This window comes from Trachemys scripta, chromosome 2 (assembly GCF_013100865.1).
Source record: "Trachemys scripta elegans isolate TJP31775 chromosome 2, CAS_Tse_1.0, whole genome shotgun sequence".
Classification (NCBI taxonomy): Eukaryota; Metazoa; Chordata; order Testudines; family Emydidae; genus Trachemys; species Trachemys scripta.
The window spans coordinates 28,900,712-28,912,730 of NC_048299.1; the positions used below are offsets into that span (position 1 = coordinate 28,900,712).

Sequence of the window (12,019 nt, forward strand, 5' to 3'; positions counted from 1 at the left end):
TAATTATTCCTCAAGAAAGGTTTTTAATGACTTATGATTATAAAGGCAACACAGATAGAATGTGCCCAGCGACTTTACGTGTACTGTAACCATCCCCAACCAACATAAATTCATATGCAATACTGATACATTAATCAACTATAGTTTACTAATTTTAACCTACCTATTAACTTATTTAACAACTTATAAACTTTTACTGTCTTTTATGATAAACTTGATGGTAACTTATACTGAAGACAGGACAGAAACTTGTAAAGCTTTTATGATTTATAAACTGCTAACTTCATCAATGCTGTACCCGGTTTCAGCAAGGCACAAAACATATAAAGTTACTATATATTGATTAACTATTGACTACTACTATTTTTAAACAACTTAAACAGTTTACTAATATACTTAAACTATGGTATTAATACAGACTTAAGATTAACCAGCTTGAGCATAACCAGACCTTTTTAGTTCAAAATCTTACCCTGCTTTCGTCCAAAGATACATTACCTTTAGTTGACCAATTCCTGCACTGGCCAGGTACAGATAGTCAGTGAAGCGCAAGTCCCTTTGGTTTAGGGGGTGTATGTGAGCCTGACAAAGAGTGATCTCCTTTAGGTGTACACACCACACCACACCACACACACACACCCCTATTTTATACAGTATTTGCTGGCCGTGTTTCAAAACAGGTCAACCAATCAAAGTGGCCAAATATTCTAGGGTGGTATTTGCGGTTGTCTTGAACTAATGAACTGTGCATCTGTGCCCAGCTCCTCTCTTCTCTATGCGGCTAATTGTGGTCAATTTTCTAGACTCAAAAAATGCTCGAGTCAGCTTAAAGAGGTATTTGGTTTTAGAGCATAATAACCACAAGCCTGTATCAACCTTTACAGGGTTTCCTTCTTAGTCTATAAAGCTTCCTAGATGGATTATGCTTATGCTTGCAGGATTCTACTGTACTCGCTTCTTACAACTTCCCGAAGTTTGAGGCCTAACAGTACTTAGCCTGACACTACTTGACAAGGCTTATGCACATTAATCACATCCCCCCGAGACCTAAACTTCCGACTTAGCAACAACAATATTTATTTGAGTATATTCAGCAATAACAGGGGGCAAATAGTGAATGCAGGCAAACGTTAAGGCCCCAGCAATAACTATGGTAAGACAGACTAATAATCCCAGAAGAATATGTGGGCCTAGGAATGTTAGGTCCTGGACCTTGACTGAGGAATGTAGTATTACGTGAGCCTTAGAGGCATTTTCAAATAATTAATATATATGCATAGATATTTGTATGCAGTGTTGGTCACCCAAATTATGACTGGTACTAACAGGGAATTTGTTTACCCAATTTGTAGTTGCTGTATAACTTAATTTTTTTACTAATTTGTTTTTTCCTTGCCTTTATGCTGTTTGCTGCCTTTCATGTGTTGTAAACAGTTAGGAAGGTTATGCACATTGTAAATGTTGTACAGCAATAATATAGTTGTTTTTACAAAATAACCAAGCTGACAGTTTATCCTGGTTCAGCTAGTAATTTTTAGCTGATTGTTAACTTAATTGTCCATACATGGTAGATAGGTGTATTTGACCAGTTTTTTATTTATAAAGCACTTCACTTTTCTTTTCTTGATGCTTGGGGATTTCTCCACTGTATATTGATATTATCTGGTATTTTTGTGGTGTGATATCTTCTGATGTCTTTAGTCTGTGGGATACAACTTAAACATCTAGTTAGTTAACATAATAAAGTTTTTTTTTGTTTTTTTGTTTTTTTTTACATTTTTTTTAGTATTCCAAATTTAATACATAGAGTAGGGACAAGTCTTTTATAACCCAAGCTATACTTTTTGCAATTGTTTTATAGACATTCATTTTTATTTGAGGTGAATTACTAATATTTTATATTAAATGTAATGCTTAACAGCTAAAATAAATGCTCACAATCTTTCATAAGAAGGTGTATTGCTTTCCCTTGCTGAACACTTTGTTTCAGCAAGAGTCAGTGACATAATTTTAACAAGACTTTTAGAGTTAATTTTCTTTTTGATACAAACTTTACTCGTGTTAACTGTTTAGAAGCATAAACTTTAACAACCATTGCTTCCCATTAACATAACATAATAAAAGAAAAGCATATAAAATTAAACCAACTATAAAATTAAACCAAAATAAATTTTAAATACAGATCCATGCAATTACTTTGAGGGTATTCAACTTTTATGATGCTTTGTTATGTTTGGGAGCCAAAGGTGGAAACCTGTTGAAAATGTAAAAACCTGTTGAAATTATTTGGTTAGCTTTATGCATAAATTGTTATTTTTAAACATTTTTGCTATCACATTCTTATAACTATATTTAAAAGTGCAAAAAAGTTTATAAAAAGCCCACACAAGAAACTGACATTTTGTTAATATTATCTTTACCTTAATGTTGAGGTTTCCCCTTACATTTTTTCTTTGAATAACAAATAAAAAAACTGAAAAAACAAAATAAAATTGAGATTGAAAAAGAGAATTCTTTGCAATTGCATTATTTCTTGAGGCAGAAATATATGTACATATATTTGTAACTGAAACCTTTTTGAACTTTGCACGAAAAAATGGTGCTGATAATGCTATGATTATACCCCAACCATGATCTTAAAATAGTGTGGTACCACGTATACATATATTTTTAAAAGGGCATAAAATTGATTTTTGTTGCAACAATCATAAAAAATAGTCACGTGACACACACAACATACAACACTCATGACATACAGGACAAACTTACAATTAAAAACAAATGGCGCCAGAATTTTATTTATAACTATACAAAATAAGGCAAACTAAAATATAAAATAAACAAAAGGTTTAAACATCTAAATAAGCAAGTTATTACCTTGTTATTTAAAACTTTTAATAAAAATTGATAAAATTTATATAATTACTTGCAAAATTTGTTGTATTAATTTAGTACTTAAGGCATTTTTTGTTACTTCATATTTAACATTATTTTAAAGCTTTGCTATATGGAAAAGAGAAAAGCTCATGTTTCAAATATTAGTTAGTGGTTAGGATTAAAGACAGAGTGTGCCTTTTTGCTGCTTGGCAATCATATCTTCAAGAAAGTTAGGAGTAATTCCAGCTATTGCATCCCTGAAGGGTTAAAATAATTAGTTTACTGGATTTATGTAAAGTAACATTTTTTACCTTGTTTTTTCTTTGTTGGTTTGTTCTGTTTTCAATGCTTTATCTTTTGGAGGTTTCTGTAAAAACTATAACTTTTAAATCAAAGTGAGAGAGCTTAAGTGAGGAAAGGCGGGAAAAATGGGGAGTGAAGCAGCAGCAGCGAGTTTTGCAAACTGAGCTGCAATGAGGAGAGGCAGAGGAAATGGGGGGGGTGTGTGTAGAGGAAGAGCAACCTAGGAAGGTAGCGAAATGAAAATACAGGCAGCAGCAGCGAGTTTAGCAAACTGAGAAAGCATATAAAGGACAAAACTTAACCGGTATGTAAAAATATTTAAGAAAGAAGGGTACATTTTTAGATATGAGCGCGGAGTGTGGTTCCGTGGGTTAAAGCAGTTGGGAACCGGGCCCCTGGTTTTTATTCTGTCTTTGAGAGTGGGGGTAGTTACCTGCTCTTGTAAAACCTGAATTTGTTCCCCCCCAGTTTGCTGAAACTTTTTTATTTACTCCCCTGCGACGGAGTCTCAGCTCCTGTTTTCTAATGTGCTTTGTGAACTGTTCCATTTTTTCCTCCGAAGAAGTGGGCTGTAGTCCACGAAAGCTTATGCTCTAATAAATTTGTTAGTCTCTAAGGTGCCACAAGTACTCCTGTTCTTCTTTTTGCAGTTTAGTGAAAGTATCGTGTGCTACTTTTTTCATTTGTGCACTTACTTGTTCCGTTCTGACAGGCACCAGTCTAGGTCTCAGTTTAAGTTTAACCTGAACCTGGCATTTATTATAAGGTGGTGGTTGCAATGCAGTGAACCCAATTTCATCTTTTAATTTTGCTAGGGCCACCTTTTTCCATTTCTGTCCCCATTCTTCAGGCACAGGGTAGCTACCTGAAGCCTGTTGTTTACCAAAATTATTTATAATAGGGGACGGCACATGTACTTTTTGTAGGTTCCTTGCAGCTATTTCCAATGTTTTATTCTGTTCCTGTGCTGGCTGTCTCTGAGCTGCTCGCCACCCTGCAAGGGGAGTGGGAGCAGTCCAGGGCTGTGTAGATTCTTTTGATTTTTCTAACTCCTTCCTTGTTACTGTTACTTGCCCCAACCATTTAGCAGCCATGGTTAGTTTGCAATATTTTAATCAGACCATAAAGTCATTTAGCTAATCATTAAATACCCCGGGGATATAAAACCTTACAATTGTGGACCAGCCACAGAACTTCACTAATGGGATGTTGGGGTGCAGAGGGCATTTGCCTGAGCCGGATGATGGGGGAACTTGAATGAGGAGACGGTGAGTTCCAGTGTACTGGGTTTTGGAGATCACAGAACACCTAAAGGTAGCAAGACAGAGCGTAAAACCCCACCATGGATTTGTCCCAGCAGGATGTCTTGTGCTAATAGAGTCATATCATTTCTGGACAATGCCCTAAACCCGCCCTCCCTCCAACAGCGACTAAGGCAGTATTAGGCCAGGAGCGAGACCTAAAGCTGGACACCTTGTCCTCTGACCTCTCCATCCCAATGGCTCCCCTTTGCCAGCCGCTTCCCCACCCTTCCCCCTCCCTTCCCCTCACAGATCCCCATGACCCCCATCTTCTCTCTCTTCCTCCAGCTCCCCACAACCTCCATCTCCCCTCCTCACACAGCTCCTCTCCCGCCCCCGACAACCCCCAGCTTCTCTCTTCCTCCATCTCCCCTCCTCACACAGCTTCTCTCCCTCCACCCATCTCCCTTCCCCCCACAGCTCCTCTTCCGCCCCCCCAGCTTCTCTCTTCCTCCAGCTCCCCACAACCCCCATCTCCCCTCCTCACACAGCTCCTCTCCCTCCCACTAGAACCCCCAGATTCTCTCTCTTCCTCCACGTCCCCACAACCCCATCTCCCCTCCTCGCACAGCTCCTCTCCCTCCGCCCACCTCCCTTCCCCCCACCGCTCCTCTGCCGCCCCCCCCCCCCCCCCTCTCTCTTCCTCCATCTCCCCCCCCCCCCATCTCCCCACCCCACAAACAGCTTCTCTCCAGCCCCCCACAACCCCCAGCTTCTCTCTCTTCCTCCAGCCCCCCACCACCCCCAGCTGCCCATAAGCGCCCTGCTGTCCCCGCCCCCAGCACCTTTCCTCTCCACGTCCCTCACTCCACCCCTCCCCCGGCACGTGACGCGGGAGCGCTGACGCCGCGCCGTGCCCTGGGGGAGCTGCCGCTGTGCGAGGAGGAGACGGTGGCAGCGGCGGGGGGAGTTGGTGGCGGCGGGAGTCGCCGCGCTGAGGCGGGAGCGGAGTCGACGCCCACCCGGGTAAGGTGGTTGTGAGCCGGGGGCTGCGGCGCGGCGGCTCGGGGGCAGCGGGGACCCTGCGGGTGGCCCCGTTGGCTGGTGGGAGGCTGCTGCTCCAGGGACGCCCCCTGGCTGGCTGTGGCGGGAGGGGTCTCGGACGGTGCCTCCGAGTCCGTTCCGGGGGGAGCCTGGGCTCCTTGTGCCCTCACCCCTGCGGTGCCCGAGGGCGGGGGTCCTAGGGGTTGCCGTGCGGGGCCGAGCTGGGGAGCCGCCTGGCCCGGCCCAGACGGTGACTGGGACCAGCCGCTTGGAGGATCCCGATAGCGGCCAGTTATGGAATAACCTGCCCATGGGGGAAGTTTCTTCCTGGCCCTTGCCCGTGGCTGGCTTGTGCCCGGAAGCGTGAAGGCATCTGTCCCTCCTGCGCTGTTGTCCAGGGGCTGTTAGACCCGTGCTGTGCGGGGCTGGCCTGTCCTGACTCACCATAACTCCTGGGTTGGGTGGGGGCAAAGTGAGTGACACCAGCACTGCTATCCCCCTGCCTTCCCTGTACCGAAAAGCTGGCAGCGAAAAACTTTCTTGTGTTGAAAATGTGAAGTGATTTTGTGTGTGTGTGTGGGTCATGTCACAGGCTGTGCTCAATACTGTTTGGTATGTTTTTCGTAGTCCTTTGAGTATTAAAATACTGCAGATATACATGCTCACAAATCAGTCAACGGAGCTATGAATGTCTTATGTAATTTTGTTTCACCTGTTAAAACGACTCCTAAAGCTCCGATCAAAACAACTTAAATGCTAATTGAGATGGTAGCCATTACTGTATTTTTCAGATGCCCATGTTGAATGGGGACTCTAACACGCCCTAAAATAGTTTGAATGCTGCTTGTTTGTATGATTTAATCATAGTGTATAGACACAGATTTGCTCAGCTATTTATAGCTGGTCATTCTAGTCAACAACATAACAAAAGTGCACAGCGAAAGGCAAGGGGCTGATGTTAGGCTGCATGCTCATTAATATGTACAGTTGCTGAAAAGTGGCTTTTAAAAGTGGCTTTGACAACGATTTAAAAAATATACCATGTACTCTGAAGTCTACAGGCTGAGTCAATAGACAATTATCAGGAAATTGGATAGTTACTTGTTATGCTTTTAATTTTTAAGGAAGTCTAAACATTTGGGGGGGCTTATTCTGCTTGGGAATTCCATTTGTCTCCTAATACTAATGATGGTTTATGTCTGAGGAAGGGGGTAGAGGAGTAGACCTGTTTTTTAAAGGGCCTGCAAGTCCCTACTGTCCACATTAGCTGTTTGTGTTTCATATATACATGTGCATGATAGCTTGAAATGATTTTTGCCTAAAATTCTGTACAAATAACTGATGCATGTTGTCAAGCAAAACTGTTCTGATGAACTTCAGTATGTGAAATTCATTTCTAACAGGGCAGATGTGAGGGAAAATGGTCTTACAGAAAGTATGGACTTGAGATATTCTGTGATGATATTAAAAAAAAAAAAAGTAGCTTTTTGGATATTATAGAAGATTTCTTTAAATTCTGCTCCTAACATGAACACGTATAAAAAGCAGAATATATTGCCGATTTCCTTTGTTATTCCCCTCAGTCATTGAATATATTGAAAAGCTTTAAAGAGTGATCAGCTAATTTTTGTTTTTGATCATGAAAAATAAGAAATAGTGCCTCATTGGAGAAATTTGAATAAAAGACTAAATTCATCCCTGATATAAAAAGAATTACACAAAGGGTTTAATTCTGTCCCTAAACTAAGTATATCCTGGGACCATATTCAAGAAATGCTGTTGCAGCAAATGTTTTTGAGGGTGCTGAAAGGACAAACTCAAGGGGAAAAAATCTACTATGTAGAGATAATTGGGTGGATTTTATATTTCATCTGGCCTTCAGTTGGTAAGAATTTATGACAGATGTTCTCCAATATGATTTCTGTGGCTGACTTTCTTGTTTGTGCAGCAACATCATTAATGTATTCATCGCAGCTGTAGGGAATAATGCTTGTCAATGAAATATCTATTGCAGAGGTGGTACAAGAACCAAGCCATTGTTTTTGTGTGGCTCACATAAACAGTGGCTATTGTTTGGGGTCATAACAGTAGCTCTTCAAAAATACTTCTAAAAATCTAAGTAATTGTAAAAACTTTTCTGATATTCTTCAAACAACTCTTGGGAAAGGAGTCCAGTTCATAGAAGCTTAGGGCATGGCTACACTTGCAAATGTAGAGCGCTTTGAATTAAACTAGCCTTCATAGAGCGCAGTAGGGAAAAGCGCTGCAGTCTGCCCACACTGACAGCTGCAAGTGCACTGGCGTGTCCACATTTGCGGCACTTGCAGAAGCATTGGGAGTGGTGCATTGTGGGCAGCTATCCCACAGCGCACCTCTTCCCATTCTGGCGCTATGGCTTGTGGGAAGGGGGCGAGAGGTGCGGGGCATTTGGGGTCCTGTCCCAACACCCCATGATGCATCGGTTCGAATCCCAGCAATCCCTCTGCTTCCGTCCACAATTGGCGCCATCTTTCAACGTTTTTTGTACTGCGCGCTCTATCTTCCCTTTTGGTCTGCGGGAATGGAGCCTGAACTGCTGAGGAATATGCTGACGAGCTATTGCAATCTGGAAGCTGGCAACTCCAGACAGCTACCGATCAGTCGCTAACCAGTTTGGAGTGCGGAGTTGACTATTGGAATTGTGTTGATGCAAGTTTGCAGGGCCATTAATCCCATCCTGCTCAGAAAAACCATGACCCTGGGTCTCTCATGGCACAGTGGCGCGGGCATGTTAGCCTTACTGGAACAAGGACCACAGTGGCTCTCCCACGAAACCTGTGCAAGTGCATTGCCCAAGTTCTGGATGAGACCTTTGAAGAGATCACTGAGGCCGATTACCGCGATGTGAGAGAGCACATCAACGCCCTATTCCGCATCCAGGCATGCATGCAGCCCTAACACTCCCTGCCCCAAGAGCTCGCACTGAATAACTTCCTTCCCAAAATAAAAGCTGCTTACCGGGAACCTCCTCTGGTATTTTTCCTTCCCCAAGCACTGGCCGCCGTGACTGGCTACCTTCCTCCCGGTTGCATGCATCTAGGGATGATGGGGTGTCTTCTTTCTCCTCAGCATCCTCGCTCCCGCTTTGATCCTCCTCCTCCTGCCTTGTTGGACTGGGCTCTGAAGTGTCCAAGGTTGTACTCAGAGTGGAGGAGGGGTGGCCCCCCAAGTATTGCATCCATCTCTTTGTAAAAACGGCAGGTCGTGGGGGCAGCAGCAGAGTGGCTGTTTGCCTCGTGGGCTTTGCTGTAGGCATTCTGCAGCTCCTTCACTTTAACCCTGCACTGCAGAGCGTCCTGGTCATGGCCCCTTTCCATCATGTCCATTGATATCTGCCTGATGGTATTGTAATTCCTACGGCTGGAGCGCAGCTGGAACTGGACGGCTTCCTCCCCCCAAACACTGATGAGGTCCAGCACCTCGCCATTGCTCCATACTGTGTATCGCCTGGCGCGTGGAGGCATGGTCACCTGGAAAGATTCGCTGAGAGCACTCCATGCCTAGTTGAGCAAACGGGGTTTTCAAAATTCCCAGAGAATTTAAAGGACAGGTCTGAGGGCAGGGCAGTAGTGTTCAAACTGATGACCAGAGTTGCTTGTACAGGCATTGTGGGACACTTCTGGAGGCTGATCCGAGTGCATTAACAGACCAGGGCGTCCACACTGGCGCCATGGCGCTCCAGTAGGGGCGCATCAAACATTATTCCACTCGCCGAGGTGGAGTACCAGGTGCGCTCTAGCCGCAGAGTCAGAGCGCTCTACATGCCTTGCAAGTGTGGACGTGTCATGAGTTAGAGCACACTGGACTGCTTTAATGTGCTCTAACTCACAAGAAATGCAGTCAGTACACAACTGCACTAACTGCTATGACAGCAACCCAGCAACCACACACGGGGAGATCTTTGTTCTTTGTGTAGAGTAGTGCTGATATTTGAAGATGGGAGGTGCTGTGGAATCTGGGGAAGTAGCTGAGCTACATAGAGTACTTATTTCAGGCCTTATCTGAAAGTTGCACAAATTTAACTAAAGGTGTGTTTTTAAAATCAATTTAAACGCATGCAAGTCTGTGTAGTCACTCTTATTTTAGTTTGAGAGTCTTATTTCAGTGTAGATTGGTTTTTTTTGGAGTTTTGCTAAACTGAAATAAACTATTATTAAACCAACCTAAAAGTGTTTACATGCAGATTTACACCAACTTGAAATAAATTGGTTTAAAAAAGCAACTTTAGTTATAGTAGTGCAAATTTGTTCTTAGACAAGGCCCCAGATTATTTATGGATGAAACTCTTCTGGTGGGGTATGTGTCTGACAATGAGGGAATTGTCATAACAAACCCATTATTCCATTAAAATTGGAGAAGTCTTTTTATATGAGAGAGACTAAATTTTGGACCCAAGGCTCCTGAATCATGGCCAGGAGAGGGCTTTTTTTCTTTCAGCAGGTCATAAAACCTACCCAATATTAAGCATGTCCTTGCAGAATTTAATGGATAATCACTTTCTCTGTGTTGAGAAGTGTTCCATTTCCCCTAGGAAATGGGTGACCTAAAAGATCTTCTGCATGAGCTTGTAATCTAAAAATCTAACTTAATATGTTTTAACTGCTTCAGTTCCTATTATATAGGTAGTATAATTGTATTCTGCATAGTACATCACCTTAGGATGGTATAAATGCCTTGTAGAGTGGGGGAACTTAATTACTGCCAGACTATAAGGATGTTGTCAGTGTTTTAAATGCACTCTGGCACCCAGGCTTTCCTTGACCAAAGAAATAAGTATAGATACTGATCTCAGTCCTGTTGTCAATAAGAAAATTCACCATTGACTACAGTGTGATCAGTGGGGGTCCATTCAGTAACATTAATCTCATGAATCAGGTTTCCAGATACATTAAAATATCAAAGCCTACAGATGTACTCTATAGAGGAAGTTGCTTCAAGTAATACTTAAAACACACATACACAGCACTTTCCATCTGAGGATTGCAAAGCACTTTACCATAGTGGGAATTCATTATCATTTTACAGTTGATGGGGTGGGTGGGTGGAACTGAGCGACAGAGAAGTTACAAAACTTGACCCACTGTATCTCTTTAGGCAGTGACAAAGTCAGGAATAAATCAAGAACTCTTAACTCCAGTCATATGTGCTCGCTTCTAGACTACACTAGCATTACTTGCTTGGAAAGCATGCCTAAACTTTTGTCATAGGGATTTGACAATACCTCCTTACTTTGAAGAATCAGAAGATGGGCATTCAGATCTTTGGAAGGGCACAAATTAGAATCCTTTACTAAGATAAGAATCCGCTAGTGGTACTACTGTAGTTCGGAAAGTCTCTCTTCTGTGGCAGCATTCACAAGAATGACTACATACAATCTATTGCATTTTTGGATACGTGTGATAAAGAGCATGGAATTATTTTGATGTTGAGCATTCACAGGACCCACTCATCCTGTTGGTGGGAAACGATGAGCTCCAGGTATCCCTATTGCCTTTCACTGTGACAGATAGAAATGGGTCTTACTCACTAGCTTGATTTTGACATGAGCTACTTATAAACCTGCATTAATGTCTCAATCTACCATGGGATGCACTGATAAAAGGAACTTGATAATTTTCTTTCCTGTCTAGATATCTAGTCAGTGGTACTCAGACTACGGCAGAAACCTTCAAGGGGTGCTTAATGCAGGTCCATTGTCTTAAACATACTGCCATGTGAATGATGAAGAGAGCTGCCATCCCTCTCCTTTCCTTAAGAAATAGGACATGAGACTCTGATATTGATAAGAGTGGTAGGATTGGACTCTCTTCTTGATTATTGACTTGTATTTTGTCTCTGCTCCCATAATACTGTGAACTATTTCTTTTTTAAAGCGGGGACAGTAGCTTGTATCAATTTCCATCTTGAAATAACATTAAGCATTTTGGTTTCTTATATGAAGTTTAGCTGATTGTGGTGGTGGGGTGCAACATAAAATGACAACAGCCGTTTCTGTGTGGTGTGACCTTGAAGCAGAGAGCAGCAGTTAGCTGCTGTCAAAGGGAGCAAGCAGTCAGCTTGGAAGAAGCACTAAGAACTGTAAGATTTAATCATTTTAAAAATGGAATATTCCTGTGAGAAGATTTTGAAATTGGGTTGAGGGTGAGACTTGCTGGCAGCTGGGACAGGAGGCAAGATATACCTTAAACATATGTAAGTCATAGCCAAAACACCAAGAATTGATAATGGAAATCTGAAGCTGCAAGCAGAAGGGCAAAGAGGGGGAAAAAAGAATTACATGTGGAGAATCGGAGCTGTGCAGCTGAGGAAAGGTAACAGCTGTTCACTTTTTAATCAAAACCATATAATTTTGATAGGAACTTTAACACTGGCACAGACATGTACTTTATAAGCAGAGGATCTACACACACAATCTTAGGCTGTATTTTTGTGCTCCTTTTCAGTTTTGTTTGACTGAATGTAGTGTCATCTTTTTATTCTTTCAAGTCCCCCAATAAAATCATAATTCAAAGTTT

General features: G+C 42.3%; 1 protein-coding gene across 14 annotated transcripts in view; it reads left to right on the forward strand.

The window, feature by feature from the left end:
- The first annotated feature begins 5,307 nt into the window (after positions 1 to 5,307).
- Positions 5,308 to 12,019, forward strand: part of ARHGAP12 (Rho GTPase activating protein 12) — a 147,501-nt gene continuing 140,789 nt past the window's right edge. For 13 of the 14 annotated variants that reach the window (XM_034760118.1, XM_034760121.1, XM_034760123.1 and 10 more), the window contains exon 1: positions 5,308 to 5,447. The gene's annotated coding sequence lies outside the window, so the exon portion shown is untranslated. The remainder of the gene's footprint in view (positions 5,448 to 12,019) is intronic. The other variant, XM_034760119.1, reaches the window with a different exon arrangement.